The sequence below is a fragment of the Micromys minutus genome (assembly GCF_963924665.1).
Source record: "Micromys minutus genome assembly, chromosome: 31".
In the NCBI taxonomy this organism is placed as follows: domain Eukaryota; kingdom Metazoa; phylum Chordata; class Mammalia; order Rodentia; family Muridae; genus Micromys; species Micromys minutus.
Genome location: NC_137966.1, coordinates 2,003,177 through 2,022,312, shown reverse-complemented (window position 1 = coordinate 2,022,312; position 19,136 = coordinate 2,003,177).

Below are 19,136 nucleotides of genomic sequence, written 5' to 3'. Positions count from 1 at the left end.
ATTAGGAAGGTGTGGCTCAGGAAGTATGTCACTGGAGGGAGTGGGGCACTTTGAAGTTTTGGATGTTCATGCCAGGCCTGGTGTCTCACCTTCTCTCTCCCTGCTCCCTACTGATTTGATCCTGATATAGAACTCACTACCTCACCAGCACCATGTCTGTCTGTATGCCACTATAGTTCCTGCCATGACAATAATGGCATATCTGAACTGTAAGCCAGCCTCAATTAATTGTTTCCTTATAAGAGCTGCAGTGGTCACGGTACAATAGAAACCCTAACTGAAGTATGGGGGAGGAGGAAATCCAGATTTCACCTGGGAAGATGCCTCTAAAAAGAGCTTTTGGGACTCTGACCCACACTCTATGGCCACTGAATCTCACTTCTACTGATATTCCTCACTCATCCAGAACCTCACTCATCCAGAACCTCACTCATTCAGAACTGGATAGAACAGTGTTGTAAGCATACAATGTCAGGAACATAGTCCAATATGTTTGTGTCTTTGTTGCAGTAAAAGTTAAAGAAATGAACAAGGGTTTATCTCTTTACTGTCCCAAGGTCTCACTCCTCAAGCCCGGTTTTAGTTCGGAGCCGCACCCTCCTCTGGTGCCTGGTCTGATCCGCCATCACGGCTCAACTCTTTATCGAAACACCCTTCCCTTGGTGGTTTTCCACCGCCTGTTCTCCGCCTCTGTCCCAGGGTGTTTCTGTACCCCAAAATCCAACACAAACACAACTCTACAGCCCGATAGCTTTTCATAAGAGTTTGTATATTCAACTCTCAATCCACAAACCCTCTACACAACAAGACTGCATCAAATAGACAAAGATACAAACTGCCCTTCTACATGAGCTATTAGACCTATAAAATCCTTAATGTTCATAGCTATTTAACACCAATAAATCCCACCTGGGTCCAGCTGGTTCTTGGAAAGCTCCATGTTGCCTGGACCTCTAACCTCTGTCCTCAGACCTTCTTCCGACATCTCAGCCCTCTCTAAATCCCTCCCTCCCCACCCCAGTCACTGGCTTTTCTTTATTTTACTAATTAAAATGGGCAGGTTCAGTTGGAGTCACGTGACTAGCCAGCCTTTCTTTGGGAAGTGGAATTAACATTAAAATACAAACAGCTGCAGGACAATCTACATGTCTTTCTACAATGGGAGAAGTTATTGGCTAGCAACAAATTCACAATGTATGGCGGTTTTGTTGGCAGTAACTTTTTAAGTCCCTCCCCCCCCCCCACGTTCCTTGATAATCGTGGCTGAGATGAACACAGGTTCTTCTTAATTACTAATTTTAACTCTCAGACCTTACATTCCACATCACAGAGTAAATATCTCTGCATCTCTAGCCATGTTACAGAATGAGAGGCTGCAGCACAGTTCAAGAGGTTTCAGGAGACCTGAGAAGCAGAGACGCTGACAGAAATGCAAACAGAATCTGGTCTTGAGATAATTAATTCTAAATAGAAGCTGCTGTGGCCACTGGTGGATGATCAGAAGTCAGAGGTGAAGTGCAGACTTGATTCTAGCTACAGAGGCAGAAGGGCAAGATGGGTGTCTAGAGGAACAATTGAGCAGACAGATAAAGAACTGGTGGAAGGTTGGATAGGTGGTGTCAGCAGCAAGGGACTAAGCCTAGCTAAGGCCCCTGGGACAGTTAAGAGTCAATGGCTTCCTTCCTTCACACACACACACACACACACACACATGTTGGTCATATGACAGACTAATGGACAACATTACCATAGCAATGTTAAGTATCCACTTCTTTATGAGGGTCCATGTCAGGGAGTTTCTCATCGTCTACTTGATCCAGCCTCTTAAGTTCTTATCCCTGGTTTTCCTGGAAGGATTTTAGTGTGCCCATGTGCCTATGTACCAAAGTGCCACTTTATTCCTGCTTCACCGTGATACATAATTGCACTCTTTTCACTCCTAAGGATATTCCTACTCATTCCAGATCAATGGTCTCATTCACATGTCCACATGGCCATCCTCCATTCTCAAAACTGGACTCACAAGTTGCCTGTAAAATTGAGCCTTTTTGGACAAAGCACCGTCTAAAAAAATTCAAACAAATCCAAAAACAAACAAGCAAAAAACATTGTTTTATTCAGTATGGAGTCACTACGATCAAGACATTGTCCGAACTCAACAAGGTAAGGTGGCCTTCCATCCCCATTGTGCTGGTTGGCAGGTGGACTCAGGGTCTACATTCTCATTCCCTACACACATGCCTGAGCAAATCAATTCCATCATGTGACTGAGGTTAGGAAGGAAAAATATAACTAGCCTAGGGCCCGAGATAAGCATGTATATGGATTCCCGGAGCTTACTGCATAGGGAGCTCACTTGGCTCTTAGGATAGAGATTCCCACTGATATGAAGGTTTATCCATCGGTTCCCCTGGGTTATGTAGGTATAAGTTTGGAGTGACAGCTGTTAACTACCAATCCCAACTGTAGTGTTGGTAATAGAATATTTTCTTATAAGACTGATAACATGGCATTAAATAAAAATCAAGTCATCCAGAATTCGGGGAATGTAATCATCCAAATTTTATTCGTTCTAATATTGACTCAGAATCTCAACCATAGATGTGAAGATATGTATATGATTTACACTGCCGACCACAAACCAGAGTTTGAGTCTTCATGTTATATTTTATCTAGAAAGCTGGCATTCTGAGAAGGTATTGGGTTAGCATTCTAAGTATCTGCCTTATAGCTCATCTTCTTTTTTTTTTTTAAACATTATTTGTAGAGAAGCATGTTTATGCTGTGGTGCTCACATGGAGACTAAGAACAAGTTGGGTCTTTCCTCCACTGTGAGCAGTTTGTGTGGAGACTCTTTGCTGCAGAGTAAGATCCAAATGTCCTCTTAGAATAAGTAAGACTGTGGAATGTTCCTGTCAGAAAGAGAAGGACTTTTCCCAAAACAAAATGACACATGTGTGAGAAAGGCCAGCCTCCATGTAAGTGCAAGCATTAGAGCATTCCAGTCTTACACTGAAATCCATTTGAAAGATAACTAGAGCACTCTCATATGACGCCAAGGAGGGTGTACAGTATGACTCTTAGTCACAGAGACTTAAGCCATGAACAGGAAGATAGTCCCCAGACCCAAAGGCCATTGTACAATGTTGCCCCTCCCTGTGTGTGCCCTTTCTCTGTCCCCAGCTATTGCTTCAATCTCTTTAGAAGCAGCAGACTTAACGCTTGTCCCAATCAGAACTGAAGGACCAGGTTTTTCTTCGGTCCTAAGATGGATATGTACAAAAACACACATCCCTACTTTCCAAGCCAGAGGAGATTTAGGGAAAGCGGTGGGTGGCACCGTGATGGGTGGGGATGAGTGGAGGTGCTGTGGCTGGTGTGACCTACCATGGAGCTCCTGTCATGTGTGTGTCATTCCCTTCACAGTCAATACCTTAGGTTGTACCACAGTGTTTAGTGTGGAGAGAGAGAGAGAACCATTGAACTGTGGGGAAGGACACTTCCCTCCCATCAGTACCTCACTGGATGTGTGTGGAACTTCCCATCTCAAACAGGAAACCATGTGAGGAGCAGATGAAGTCTTAAATGTTGTGCATTGTTGACACGAGCAAAGCCACGTCAAAGACACCGAGACTTCCATAGAAATGATGACGCCCCAGGTGAAAATCAGAGATATGGCAAAGCCTTCTCCAGTTGAGAAACAGAGGTAACAAAAAAGCTGACAATGTATGCAGAAACTATCAATCACAGCTTCCTCTTGTAGCATGACTCCAGCCCTGGGCTGCTTCCGTACAGAAGTTCCCTAACAAGATTCACTAAGCCCACTTCCTGCAGTCCAGTTTCCAGACCAAGCCATGCAGGCTATGGCAAAACAGGGAGAATGGCATAGGGATGGGGGATGGAGATGGGGGATAGGGAGGAGAGAGAGAGGAAAAATATATAGATAACACATCCTCCCCACAAAAGCAATATCTTTCTGGAACAATCTTTAATGTTTTTATTGGTAATTTATTCTGTTTTATTTTGATTGTTTTGCCTTGCTTTGTTGAGACAGGGTATTACTAGGAACCCTGGCTAATCAGGAGCTCAATTTGTAGAGGAGTTTGGCTCAACTTTGTACGGCTGTTCCTGCTTTCTCCCCAGCCCGGAGAGCTGGGATTGCAGACATACTCCACTACCCTCAGTTTAGTCAAACTCAAAGTTGCAAGGTTGCTATTTAATCTTGGGAGTTATCTATTTGATTGAAAAAAATCCCTGGAAAAGGCAAACTTTATTAAGTCTTTGATGGTTAGTAACTGAGTTTAAATTAATGACACCCAGTAGTAAGGTGAGGGAAGCTGAAGGGAAGGCCACAAGCAAGTAGAATCTCTGTTTATTTTTGCACATGCAGGGAGTGCTATTTCCTCAGTGAAGTCAAGTAATGAGGAATAAAACATAAATTCATTTTTAATCATCACTGTTACCCTCTCTGATCCAAAAATTAAAAAAAAAAATCCAAGAAAACATGTAGAAAGATGGTGCGTGCTGGTAAAGAGAAGTATCTCCTTTCATTTTTCTTTTTGTTGCTGTGATAAAAAATACTCTGACCAAAAAGCAACTTAAGTTAAATTTATTCTTTAATTTATACTTCCAGATTTGCCACTTAGATAAGTCAGGGCAAGAACTTGAAGCAGAAACCATGGTGGAACGTTGCCTTCTGGCTCATATGGAGTCTTCTTATGCTCAGCTAACTTTTTTTCTGATAAATTATTTTTATTGGACATATTTTATTTACATTCCAAATGTTATCTATCCCCTTTCCCAGTTTCCCTCCCATAGACTCCCTGTCCCATTCCCCGTCCCCCTGCTTCTATGAGGGTGCCCCCCATACACCCCCTCCCACCTCCCAGGACCATTTGCCCAAAGAACATTGCTGCCCACATCAGGTAAAATCAAAAGAATCCCGTACATACATGCCCACAGGCTATGCTGATCTGGGCAACTCTAAGTTGAAACTCCCTTGTCAACTTTGAAGAAGTTGACAGCTAAAGCTAACCAGGACATATACATAACCAAATTCAGATATTCTAATACTTTAATCATGATAGCTAAATAATTTTCACCTGTTCTATGAAGACTAAAAGAAAAAAAAAGCCTTAAAAGTCTGAGGTTGAAAGACTTTGATAAGAATATAAAAGCATATTAACTGTACCACTAAAAACACACATAAAGGTAGAGGAAGAAAGATTTTCCTATGCACTCGAACTTGAGCTGCCAATGCTTAAAAGGAAACTGTCATAACTGAGAGGTACTGTGTGTGAGCCCCATAACAACACAAAGCAGAGGCTTATGATAGATACACAAAAGATGAAGGAATAGATCCAAAGCACTATAGAAAGTCAAAGCACAAAGCAAAATGGAAGAGAGCCGGTGTTCAAGACATAAGAAACTCATCAACCCAGTATCAAACTCAGTATAAAACTCAAAGACTCAAACAGACATTTCCTGGAGAAAGCTTGCAAAAGGACAGAAAGTAAAGAAAAGATGTGTGTCCTAGCTAATTATCAGGGAAACACACATCAAAGGCCCAATTTAATACCAACTTCACACCTGTTGGAATGGCTACTACCCAAAAGACGTCCCCAGTCTCACTGATGGGGTGTACCCAAGGAAAGCCTATACAGCTCTAGTATAAACGGATACAAGGGAGGTATTGTGGGAAACTATATGAAGACTCTTTAAAACCAGAGGAGAGGAAAGGTCACAGTGTCCGACAGCCCCACTTCAGTGTCTATCTAAGGGAAGTAGGGTCACTGTCTCACAAAAACACCAGCATTTGCAACAGCATCTACTGCAGCCAAATATGGATGTTCTATGCTGCTTAGCAATAGGTGAACAACTGGCATATTAGCATATACATATTGGGATATAGAAGTAGCTCCAGCACTAAGGAAATCTGATGCCCTCTCCTGGTCTGTGCAGTGCCTGTGCTCATATCCAAACAGACTCCCTACAACATGCGTGCGTGTGCAGGCACTCAGATGCGTGTAAATAAAAACAAAGTATCGGGGCAATGCTGAGAGACATCCTTAGCTATTCATTCACTTACAAGGAAAAAACAGAGCAGGAAAGATACAGCCACATAGCTGGTGATACCCAAAGGGCAATGGCTACTAGATGTTTTTATGTTTCCTTTATATCAAGCATCAATGTTCCCTGTGTATTGGTGTGCCCCTGACAGCCAAATTCTGGGGTCTGAGTGCTAAGACAGAACCGAGCCTTCCACATTTGGTGGAGACTCTGCCTTCACTCAACTGTGGCTTATTCCCAGAGCTCTTCGCTGCAACTTCTCCCAGGGAACATTTTGTCTTCTGCTCGAATAAGGGTGAGATGCCTGGCTGCTCAGCTAACAGCTGTATACTGAGGATCTGGTGTAGTTTAGAAGAGTAAATGTTCTCCAAAGGCTCACGTGTGAAAGCCTTGTTCCTCAAGCTAGCCCTATTGAAAAGTTTTGAAACCTTAAAAGTATGGGACTCTGGAAGAGGTCCTTAGGTCACTGAAGGTGTCCTTTCCAAGATGTTAGTAGATTCTGACACCCTACCTCTTCCTCTTACTGCTCCCTGGTTTGTGCTATCATTGGAGTTGCTCTGTCACACATTTCTGCCATTATGTGCTCATTTTCCAAACGCCATAAAATGAAGGAAACAATTGTGAATGTATAAGAACTTCTAAAACTGTGAGCCAAAAAAAAAAAAATGTAATTCTCTTTGGTGTGTCGTTATAGGAATAGCATACTGAGTAACACAAAATCTTCCTCCTACGTCAGAATGTTGACCCATCCTCCAAGACTCAAACCCACCCACACCCCGGTTTGTAGAGGAACCTTATACTTCCAGCTCCTACATATCCTGAGCTCCTGTGGGGTGAGTGAGCTCCCCCTGTGTGCTCTCCCTTCCAGCACAGCTTCTTAACCCTCCAAACACTGTGACTCCTTAATACAGTTCCTCAAGTCATGGTGACCGAAACCATAAAATTATTTTGCTTTTACCACTTCATAGCTGTAATTTTGCTACCTTTATAGATCATAATGTAAGCATTTGATATACAGGACAGCTGATATACAACCCCCAAAGAGGCTGAGAACTGCTGCCTTAGGGGTCCATACTTTTCCTTTCTCTTGCTCTTTCAGGAGACCCTTATCACACCTGCACCTTGTTTCCATCTTGTTCACATCTCCCATTTCCTCAGATTAGCCTCCACTTTGCTAGGTAGCTGAGAGTAACGGAGAACATCTGATCCTCTTGGCTCCACCTCCCAAGCGCTGGAATGATGGATGAAGCCACAATGTCTGACTTTATGTAGTGCCCAGTATGGAACCCAAAGACTCAAGCATTCTGGGCACATTTTCTACAAACTGAGACATATCTCTAGGCCTTTGTTTTCCTAATCTCTTTTTTTTCTTTATTTGTATGTTATTTAATTAATATCATTTCAGTGGAGTTTAGGGTTGACACCAAGATTAACAAATCTATTCACTTAGCCATATTTATATGGAAGCTTTCAGGGAAAGCTTTTATGTTTTAAGTTAGAGAATATTTATTTTTATATTATTTACTTATATTAAGATAAATATAAAACAGATAAATAGGCTTTTATTTTCTAGTAGAATTAGGAAAATGAGCATATATAAGATCTTTTCGGGAATGTTAACAGCTTTGCTCATTATTTTTTCACAAAGGTAAAAATAAAGCAAAATTTAGCCAGCATGAGAACTACCATCTCTCTCTATGGCTACTTTGGGACCTCTTTTTTGTAGTAAATGTCATGTAGGCCCTAGCAAATGCTGGCATTCCCCCCAATGTGTAAGGCTACCTCTTAAACAAAGGGAAAGAAAGAAGGGCAACTTGGGAAGTCACTGAGCAAAATCAAGGGGAAGAAGACCTAGGAGGGGACTGACATGGGGAGGGTTCTCCAGGACAAATCTCACTCCTTGCACAATCCTCCCTAGGTGAGGCTTTGTCCATTAGAAGAAACATCACCCTAGAGTAATAAAGCCCTGCCCTCAAATAAAGTACTTGAACTCAGCAATACAAAGCACACATGAAATGAACACAGTGGTATCCCAAAAGAACCTGACACTTCTGGAAGTTCCCGAAATCTGCTGAGCTGGGCTATGACCTCAGTGACACCGGATCGGGGCTGCGGAGGGGTAAGACACTTCGACTAGAGCCAAGGATGGCTTGATTTGCTCCCTTCCCCTCTCTGCTCCTCAGAGGAAATTTCATTTTCTTTCTTGGGTTCTTTTCCCTGCCAGTCTCTATTATTCTTGGCTGTAAAAACTTCTCCCTGCTTCTTTTTGCTTTGGTCCCCTACTTTTGTGTGCTTAGGCAGAAGCTAGAGCTAAACCCAGTGACCGTGATTCATTTGATTGTCCTTTGAAAAGTCAAATAGACATTGTCTGGAACTTCTGACGAGACCCCATATTTTCCCCCAGCCTTGGGTCTGCTGGAACACATGGTGTGATGCACAGGAGGATTCCTTATTAATATTTATCGGACAGTGTTTACTACCTAATCCTCTTACCCTCTAAGGCATGTTAGCCACTCGAGCAGCATAAAAATGCAATATGATAACCATGTGCTAAGAGCTTGTGTTCCTGATCCTTGACTCTGAACCAGAGGAAGAAACCAAAGGGCGAGCTACTGACTCATAAACTGAAATACCCAAATTAGACGTTGTTCTTCCCAAGACTCAACCCCCAGGATAAGATGATTCACTTAGCAAATTGGTCCCTCTGCTGGAGAGACCTATAGGGACTTCAAGTCCTTATGAAGTGCAAGTTTCCTTAATACCCCATCTCAGATGGTTAAAGACCAGGACAAGGAGCCCTGTTTTGTAAGCCCAGTGCTCATTTGAAAAGCACTGAAGTCCTTATACTCCACCAGTTCCCTCTGAGACTTTCTGGAGAAAAGCCACTTTATGTTCTCCAGCCTTCATTTGCTGTTACATAAGTGGAAAACCCTGAGGCTCTGGCTTAGAACCTTACCATAGCCTAAGAGGTCAAGGTCATGGTTATGCTGTCAGGAAAAGGCCATAGAGGAAAAGGAAGAATAAATTTCAGGGGAGCTTCCGAGAAGATTTTGCATATTTTCTTTGAGTTCTTTGTGTATTTCTTCCTTGTCTAAGATGCCAGAAGTTATAAGATGCCCCATTACCCTTCCTCCAAGGGAAAAAAAATTTAAATATCCTTGCTTGCTTTCTATTGCTATGGCAAGTACCATGACCAGAAGCAACTTAGAGAGTAAAGAGTTTGTTTGGCATACACAGAGGGAAATCAGAGCAGAAACAGAGGAGACCATAGAGGAAAAGCTGCTTGCTGTTGCTCAGAGGCTCACATTTAGCTTCTGCCCAGGGATGGTACCACTCCCACGGGGATGGACCATCCAACATCAGTCAACAAGCAAGGAAATGCCCTCACACACAGGCCCAAAGGCTAATCTAATGGAGGCAATTTCTCAGTTGGTATTTCTTTTGCTAGATATATCTAGGTGTGTGGCAAGTTGATAAAAATCAACTATTCCACTAAGTCAACATGACACTGTACAGCCTTATTGCTTAGCATTTTTATTTTCTATTAAAATCAGTGAATGTAGACTTGATTGTACTAGGATGTCTTCTTTATGGATATATCACTCTGGTGCATTCATAAATAGATATGTATTTTAAGAAATGGCAATATTCATAGTAAATATACATGAGAAGACATTTAGTTCAGGTACTGATAAATCTTATTCAAAAGAGTCTGGCTCCTATAGAACTTGTCCACCTAGAAGCACCCTGCTAAGTTCTTCCACATAAAACTGAACTTTGTACCAGGTTGAGCCAGGTATAAAGCAAGACTTCCATAAAAGGCTGCATTTAGACACTGCCAAGGAGCACCACGCACAGACCACAGTGTGACTTTTGCATTGGGCACAATCAACACATTTGTATGTGGGACCACTTCAAATAACAAATCTTTATTTAAACATCATGAGTTCCACTTTCACAACTAATTGTAATGATTTCTTCTGAAATGTTATACCCAGCATGAAGAAAAAAATATTTTTACATCTAATTAACTTTCTCCTGGTTTCAATTAAATTCTTTTCTGGGATGACACGGACTTAAGAATGATGCAAAGCCTTTAGTTTGTCTGTGTAGAGGGTCAAAATTCATCAAATGTAAGTGAACAATTAGAGGGTTTTTCATGTGTTTGTAGGCAATGATTGGGCCTCCTATTCTGGTAGCTTCCCTAAAGTGAACAAATTCACTTCCTTCCCTTAACAAAATATGACCATGAGCCAACAACTATCTGTGTTAAGAATTTTGATTTGTGATATCATTTTATACTGACTGTAACTCTATGAGGCAAGGATATGAGTATTCCCACCTCACAGATGAAGACTAAACAGTTAGCATTATATCTCAGTCTGTTTCCTATTGTGCTGTATTGGAATACTGGAGCACAAGCCAGTTCCAGGTAATGCATAAACAACAAAGGTTTGGGGCTGAAAAGATGGCTCAGCAGTTAAGAGCAAGTATTGCTCTTCTGAGTTCAGATCCCTGCACCCATGTTGGAAAGATCACTGATGCCTGAGACTCCAACTCCAAGACGTTGTCCTCTGAAGGCTTCTCTAAGTGTTCTTGTACATGTACATGTGTGCACACACATCACCAACAACAACAACAACACAACAACAACAACACATGAGATTTAAAAGAAAGGAGATTCATGTAGCTCATCTTTTTGAGGGCTGAAAGTTCAAGATTGGGCAACCCTGTCTTTAAAGCCTTTCTTCTGGCTGCTTCTCAGATGGGACCATGATGGAATGACCTTGAGAGGGAGAAAGAAGTCACACTGGGACTCAGAAAGTAAGAGCAGTTCAGGATTGTATCTTGTATAACAAACCAGTCTCATAGTGACTAACTGGGATTGTAGAAGAGCTACACTAATCCCTTTCCAAGATGATACCCTCCCACCCTCACGCCCATCTCTCCTAGGGCTCAGTGCCTCATCAGCACCACGTTAGGGACAAAGCAGCCCCAGTATTTGAAATTTTCATCACAAAAGTCATCATTTGGAAAGTAATCACCCCCTCTTCGCTAGCATGACTGTCACAATTTCGACACCTTGACCTCTTGGGCTCTGGGGGATGGCTTTTACTACTCTGCCTTCCTACAGCTGTGAAATTTACAGATCTTAGAAACTGTCTTCCAGCTTCCTCACTGGACAAACCTGGGGACACTGCAGACTGTCTTTTGCACACTCTGCTCCTGGGAGGAATTTGGCCCTCGGAAGCACTGTTCACTTATCTGCCACTCAGCTGGTTGCTTGGATGCTTTGAAACTCATCTCCTCTCAGAGGCCAAGTCTCCACCTTTTCATTGGCGTGACTGGATGGAACTTTGAGGAAAAAACAAATTAGCTGACTCCTTAGGGATAACTTGGAGCCATGTTCTGTTTTATGGCAAAGGATTGTCTTTCCCAAAGGCCAGGCTGATTACAGTTGCAAGGCATTCCTGGACCTGGCACCTCTGTCCAGACCTGGTACCTAGCCCAGTGCAGGAGCAAGGGCATGCCCTGAGATTCCAGAGATCCACAATTAGAGTCCCTGCATGCCCCCAGAGACTTCTTATGTGAATTAGCATCTCCTACTAAACATGAAATCCAAGATAATCAATTGTCCTAAAGGGCTCAGATGTCTTTAATCGTGGTTTTATCTTCTCCCCCAGGCCCAGTGACTTCTAATGAGCTCCAGCTCACATCCCGGATGAATTATCCATGGGAGAGTATGTGCACCCAGAGAAAATAAACAGCAAGTCTCGGGATTACTCTTAAACTCACTCTCTCTAAACATACCTTCCTTTTTTAAAAAGATCATTTTTCAAATAGAACAACAGATGGTGATTAACTCTTTAGGTCAAAGGGTAAAAAAAAATGAGAAATACTTTAAGTCCAGTTGACCTCTGAAGTAATGAGAACTCGAAGTATCCATAGCTGTATTTCTTTATAGAAAGGTCTCAATACAGAAGGTTCAGCCTAGCTCTGAACTCCCTGCATAGCCAAGAATGACCTTGAAGTCCTGACCCACCTGTCTCTTCTTCTCAAGTGCCAGAATTACATGCCCCACCACACCTGGCTTCTATCTGTAATTTCGACAAGTTTTCTTCTACCTTGAGCCTCAGTTGCCTTGTCTGCTAAATGGGGAGAACATCTGCTTCTCAATCTTATTGTAACTATTTATAAAACTAAGTCCTGCAGTTCAGCATATAGAAGTAACAGTTGGGTGTTTGGAAAGGCTTGTGATCTGTAATGCTATGCAAATCTGTATATAAATCAAACTTGGCAAAGTATTCCCATTCTCCATTGATTTACATGATTTCCAGGGCATTCCATCTTTGTTCTTGACTTTATCCAGATCTATCCATCAAAAACTCCTAATCTATGAGGTGACTCTTTGGTGCCTGAGGGAACAGATTAGAAGCAATACATTGTCTCTGAAATAAATAATTGCCTCTTAAGTGATGGGGTTTCGAAGTCGGTATCTTGAGTTTCCATAAACTGGACCTACCCTCCTGGGAATTCTCTACTTCGATTTCCCAGCAGCCTCATTTGTTGTAAAGGAAATCAGGAAAGGGCTGGGGAGATGGCTCAGTGGTTAAAGTCCAAGCATTAAGGCCTGATTGCAGATCTCCAGAACCCACATAAAGCCAGAAGCATAGTGAGGTCTTACCCAAACTCTTCTACAGTGAGTTGAAAGATGGAGACAATATATGCCTAAAGGCTATCAGGCCCCCATCCATGGCACATGCAGAACTCGACAAGAGACCCTCAAATAAAATGTAAGCCAGGGATCAATGCCTGGAGTTATCCTCTGACTCCCACGTGAACCACGACATCCCTGTGCCCATATTCTTAAACACACACACACACACATACACATATACACACACTCACCACACACATACACACATACACATACACACACATACACACATACACACATACACATATACACACACGTACATACACATACACACATATACACACATATACATACACATATATACACACATACACATACACACATACACATATACACACACACATACATACACACATACACACACACAGACACACACACATACACATATACACACACATACATACACACACATATACACACACATACATACACATATATACACACATACACATACACACATATACATATACACACACACATACATACACACATACACACACATAAACACACAGAGAGAAAGAGAACAAAAGAATAAAGAAGAAATTGCATTGAATGTCTTCTACTTTAAAATAAATGGTGACACTATCAACCACTGCTCTCATCAGAGCAGGTGATTTTGTTGCTGGTGTTGCTTAAAAGCCCACACTATTGTTCTGAGCAGCCTTAGAGCCACAACAAATTGACAAAAGATGCAAAGCCAATCCCCATAGCTTCTATTCTCACATATCCATAACCTTCCCCTTTATCAGCAGCTCCCACGATCGAATGCACTTAGATGTTTCATCTCTACCCTAAGTCTAGAGTTACATTCAAGCTCATTCTTCATGCCATATATTCTGAGTGAACAAATGTATGATGGTGTATGTTCATAGTCGTGATGTCATACAAAGTGGTTTTCCGGTTCTAAAACCTATGTATGCCCCAGATAGTCCATCTCCTCTGTGCTAAGTCCAGGCAGTCATTAGCCTTTTCTTGTCTCCAGGATTTTTACCAGGGTGACATTCTTCTGTTTATATTTTTATTTTTCCATAAGCTTTTTCCTCTTCCTACTTTAGGAAGAGGAGAGAGCTTCTGGCAAGGTTACCTCCCAGGCTTGTGGTGAGGGCTGGCTTTGTATGTGACCCTGTGAATCTAGGAGTGGGTGTTTGAGAAGGAAGTTGAACTTCTGAACTGGATCCTGAGTGAGAACGGAGATACCTTCTCCCTTCTAGTCCCATCACCTTCCTCCTGTGTGGTAGCCCCTGGCTTCCTGGGCCACACCCAGGAAAAGGCGGAGCCCATCAGCACTCTACTCATGGGCACCATGAGCTCCTTCTGAGCTGGAGCAGGTGAGTCATCCTCTAGTCTCTCCACTGATGAAAAGATGAATATGAATACATATTCCCTTGGGGGATATATGGAGTCTGTAGACAGACAAAACCTCAGCCATTATTCATAGGTTTAATATCCACCTTCGTCCTGGCAGCCACTTCAGATTATGAAGCCCTTTGAGGGGGAAGCCAAGAATAATAAGAAGAGTAGAAAAGGAAATGTTTGAGGCTGTGTTAAACTTAAGTTCCTGTTGCTGATGTAAAATTCACACTTACAGTGCTGAAACCACTGTCAATGCAAAGGGATTAAAGTCTCCTAACCTTCCTCTCTCCCCAAGCCTATATAGTACTGTTTGTTCTCTCTCTCCCTCCCCCACACCCCCCTCTCTCTCTGATTAAAACCCTTTTATTCCTGTGCCATTTCTTCAAGTGAATGGAAGGCTCTCTTCCCCTTCTCTTTCTTTTCTTCCCTGGACAGGAGCTTATTTCCCAGAAGGCTTTTCATACCTGTCTGACCTCTTAGCAAGGTTATTTGCCATGCTAGTGGGTCCAGGTCAAAGTCATGAGCAGCCTTCAGGCTTAGGGACTGGCTTTTCCTCTGGTTATGTCAATTTCTAAAGTATTCATGGTTGATATAACTGCAGCACCATATAGACAAGCTGTCTCCCTATGTACAACCTCTGCTTATTTCTATTGATTCTGAGACCTCTAAAACTTCAGCCTTGGATCTTCCATACAAAAGACTTTGCTGTAATGTCTTCCTGTCAATAAGGAAATCAGCCTTCCCTTCGGTGGGATCTACATCTTGTGAATTTAAGAACAGACACGGAAGGCTGAGGATCATTTAATTAGAGTTTTCAAGAAAGACAACAGAAGGAGTTAGTTATAAATCCTGAAAGCCACTGAGAGAAGGAAGATGAAGAGGAGGAAGACAGATAGCCTTTCTGAATTAGGGTCCATCAGTGGAGGCTGACAAGTAGCTATATGTAGAGTTGGAGAGAAAGAGGGCTTCAAAGAAAGACTGAGAAAGCCAGAGGGATAGGATTTGGGTATGGATACAAAAAAATAAACCAAAAAGAGAAAAGGACAAGTTAAGCATCTTTAGTTAGGGTTCAGAAAAGCATACATGCTTAGCAAGGGTAAAGTTGTAAGCAGTTGCCTCAGAGGAAGGGATTTTAGAATATAGAAGGTCATTATCTCACTCACTATGGGAATAATTAGTCCTCCTGCATCCTAAGTGTGCCTTTAGGTAAACCAACTTTACTGAGGAGTAGTCATCTGTCCAGGTGATGGACATATCCAGTTTCATTCACTCTATAGACACTAGACAATAATAAGTAAAATACTAACCTGTGGAGCAGATCAGAACATAGTATTTCTACAAAGGAGCAGGAGTAGCTTCTATTATTTTAACAGTAGGAATTATATTTCCCTTAATGGATCATGACAAAGCCCTGATACTTCTACATCTTTACATAGTATTTTTAAGTTCTAAGGAGGGGCAGTTAGGATGTTTCTTGTCCTTCAAGAGAAATTAAAGGTAGGGTACAAAGCCAACTGTTAGGAAGTGGCCCAACACTAGTGACACCCAGTAGGTGATAATGTCAAACCATATTACAGGGATCTTATAGCAAGCATCTGTCTCTGACTTCTTAACTTCCCTCTCTCTACCAAAAAGCATGGGGATATTTTCATATCCCATACATTCTGTGGCCCTGAGAGGGACTCAAGACCAGATGCAAATGAGACATATCTGGTCCTCCCCACCTAAAAATACCCTCATATTGATCTTTGACATGATCTAAAATGATATAAGGTTTCCTAATAAATGGGAGCTACCTGCCAGAATTTCAGATCTTATTTTTTTTCCAGTTCTCCCTAACCATTTCACAGGTTTAAACCAAAGCAGAAGGCACAGAATGACTATTCTATCCTTATCTTTCTCAGGGTACAGCTATGCCTTCAAAGGGCCTAAGGGGAACAGGTACTTAAGTAATTACACACAGGACCTAGTACACAGGAGGTGCTTTATCAGTCTACAAAAAAAATGATCTAACCCCATTAATTAATCAGGTAAAATATTTGCTCGTTAGCTTAATTGATTTGTTCATGTGGCTATGTTCAGTCTGCGAGTGTGTCTCAGTATTCAAACAGTTCCCTAATATGCAAGTGGCCCTGGGTTCAACAATGAAAATCAAGGGCTAATACTGCCTATCAGGTGGCTAGGGATTGTTATAATGCCAGCATAGGAGGAGCTCAATTGTTGTTCTCTGAATTGATTTATTTAGAGGAATAAGATCCACTCTTCTTTGAAGACAAAGCATTTCCTTCCCACTGAAAATGCAGCAGAATGGGGGTTTGTTTTTGTTTTTGTTTTGTTTTGTTTTGTTTTGATCCCCAAGGGACCAGAACATGTTTTGGATAGAAATAAAGAAGTAAAATGTAGGTCTTTCCAATCCATAATTGTCATGATTCGTGTTCCTGCTTTAATACATCTTTACAGGAATCCCTAAGAATGTATGTGACCAAGTCAATTTTAGGGGATGATTTTGTTATGAATGGGCCCAAAATTCCATTGGTGAAAATTCAAAGAAACAAGAATGCTCCTCCCTGAGGACTATCTTTTGTGATGCCTGAAGGTGCCACACAAGCTTCCAAAGGAGGGAAGCAACCAACAGTTGCCCAGCTATAATGCCTATGAACTATGACAATGGCCAATCTGGCACAGTAACTGTAAGGGTACAGTAGTGGCAGATATCCCTTAACATACTAATAGCTTTCTAATTAAGAGCTGATGAATAAGACAGAAGCTATGCTACTAACTACCAAGAGCTAGTGGAGTCATGGATCCTGAAGTAGAACTAAACCAGAAAAATCTGCAACTACATTCTAAACATTTGTCTTTATAGCCAAAGATAAGAAAAGTCCTCACCCCTCGAGGAACTTATCTTTACAACCATTATAGAAATCTACAACCAATAACAATCCAGAGTTGTAAATTCTCATCCAATACTTGTTTCTACAAAGTAATTACAGAGCCTACGGCTCAGGAAATATTGCAAACAGGGGGAAGGGGATCAGGGAGTTTGTTGTGAGACTGTGTCTCCCAGTAATGTCAGAAGCTATACCCATAAAGTGTTGCTAACATGCATGACTAAACATGAGCTAAACACAGACAACAACAGACAGGCTGAAGAGAATGAGGGAAAGCCCAGGAGACCTCAGTGCTACACAAAGAAATCCAGGCAACCAAAGAATGCTGAGAGTGGGAGAAATGTTCTTCCTTGGGGAGAAACATACAAATTGGTTATCCAATCACAAATGGGCAGCCCTGAAAACATACCACACGTACAAGTAACATACAAATCAAGCAGATTATGTTTAGGTATACACACACACACACACACACACACACACACAAGGTTATATTGCAATCACAAAAATTAAAAAATAATAACAAAAATTGAAGTAAAGAAACCAGAGAAAATGACTGCTGCAAACCTAAGGAGCCATGCTCAGAATTGGGCCTTTCACATGGCAAGTGCTCAGTTGGTGGGTGAATGGATGGAGACATGAATGAATGAGCAAATTCATGAATGTGTGAGTCCAGATGGGCATCCTAAACCTTGCTTTTCATCCTTCCTCAACCTGGGGGTCTCCATGGGGCACACGTATCTTCTGACATCTTGACTGTATTGGTTTTGAAAGCCAAATATAACAAATGTCTGAAAGAGAATGAGGCACTATCCTCTATATGTAAACAGAACTCCTGGATTCTACACCCTCAGCTCTTCTATCAACTTAGAAAAATGCTGACAACTGCCCAAAGCCCTGTACTCTGCCTACTGTGGGCAACTATTTGTATAGAAGAACAAAGAACTGGGAGTTTGAGACATGGATATGGAAATAAAATATGATTTCTCCCCTGTAGAAATTTGTAACCTAGTTGGGAGAAAAAATAAACACACAAATATTCATTAAGGACACAGACACACACACACACACACACACACACACATATACATATATATTCCAAAATAGCAGGTGGCACCTCTGAGAAGCACAGCCACATTAGAAGATGTGAAAATATGGGATTATATGAATCAGAATCATGAGTCAGATCCAGTCAGGAGGTGACAGAGGCAGGAGGAGACCCAGAACACCAAGAAGAGTATCTCCTTTTGCTTCCTCATAGAGATGTTCTCTCCGCTGTGGGTAACCACTAAATACTAATAGTTACCATATGTCGGGCATTTGGCCAGTTGTTTAATGTGAATTATCTCAGCAAATCCTTTCCCCACTTTGCCAAGATGTTGTGAAAAATACTAATGGCATCTCCCTGCCTTCTTCCTTACAAGAGTTCAAGGCTGTTAAGGAAGGATGTGTTGAAGTAAAGTAACTGGCATCCTAACTTCCATTAGAGCTGGTCATTTGCACATGCTTGTGACCAATGAGACTTTCCAGAAAGCTCTTCAACACAGAATGAATTGGGGTCATATTTTTCGTTTCCTTACATCAATAGAGTTTCCCCTCTATTTCTTCCAACTGGAGCAGCAATTTGTGGTCCAGAAAGCTTGAACAGTGCTATGGTTAATGTTGATTAAAGAATCTAAGTATGGTTAAAGAATCTAGGATAGCTGAAGAAATAAACCTCTGGATATGTTTGTGAGGGACTTTCTAGACAAGAAGATTGAGGTAATGTCCTGGTTAATTTTTATTATCAACTTGACATAACCTCGAATCAACTAGGAAGAGAGAACCTCAACTGAAGAACTGCTTGTATCATATTGGCCTATGGCCAGGTCTATAAGAGATTATAGAAAGGCCCAGACCACTGTGGGCAGCACCATTCCTAGGCAGTTGAGCCTGTACAGAATAACTAGCTGAGCATAAACCTATGAGCACAGTTATAATCAGCACTCCTCCGTGCTTTCTGCTTAAGTTCTTGCACTGACTTTCCTAGTTGATGGAATATGAACTGGAATTGTAAGCTAAAATAAAAATTTCTCTCCCTTAAGTTGTTTAAATGGTAACAGGTA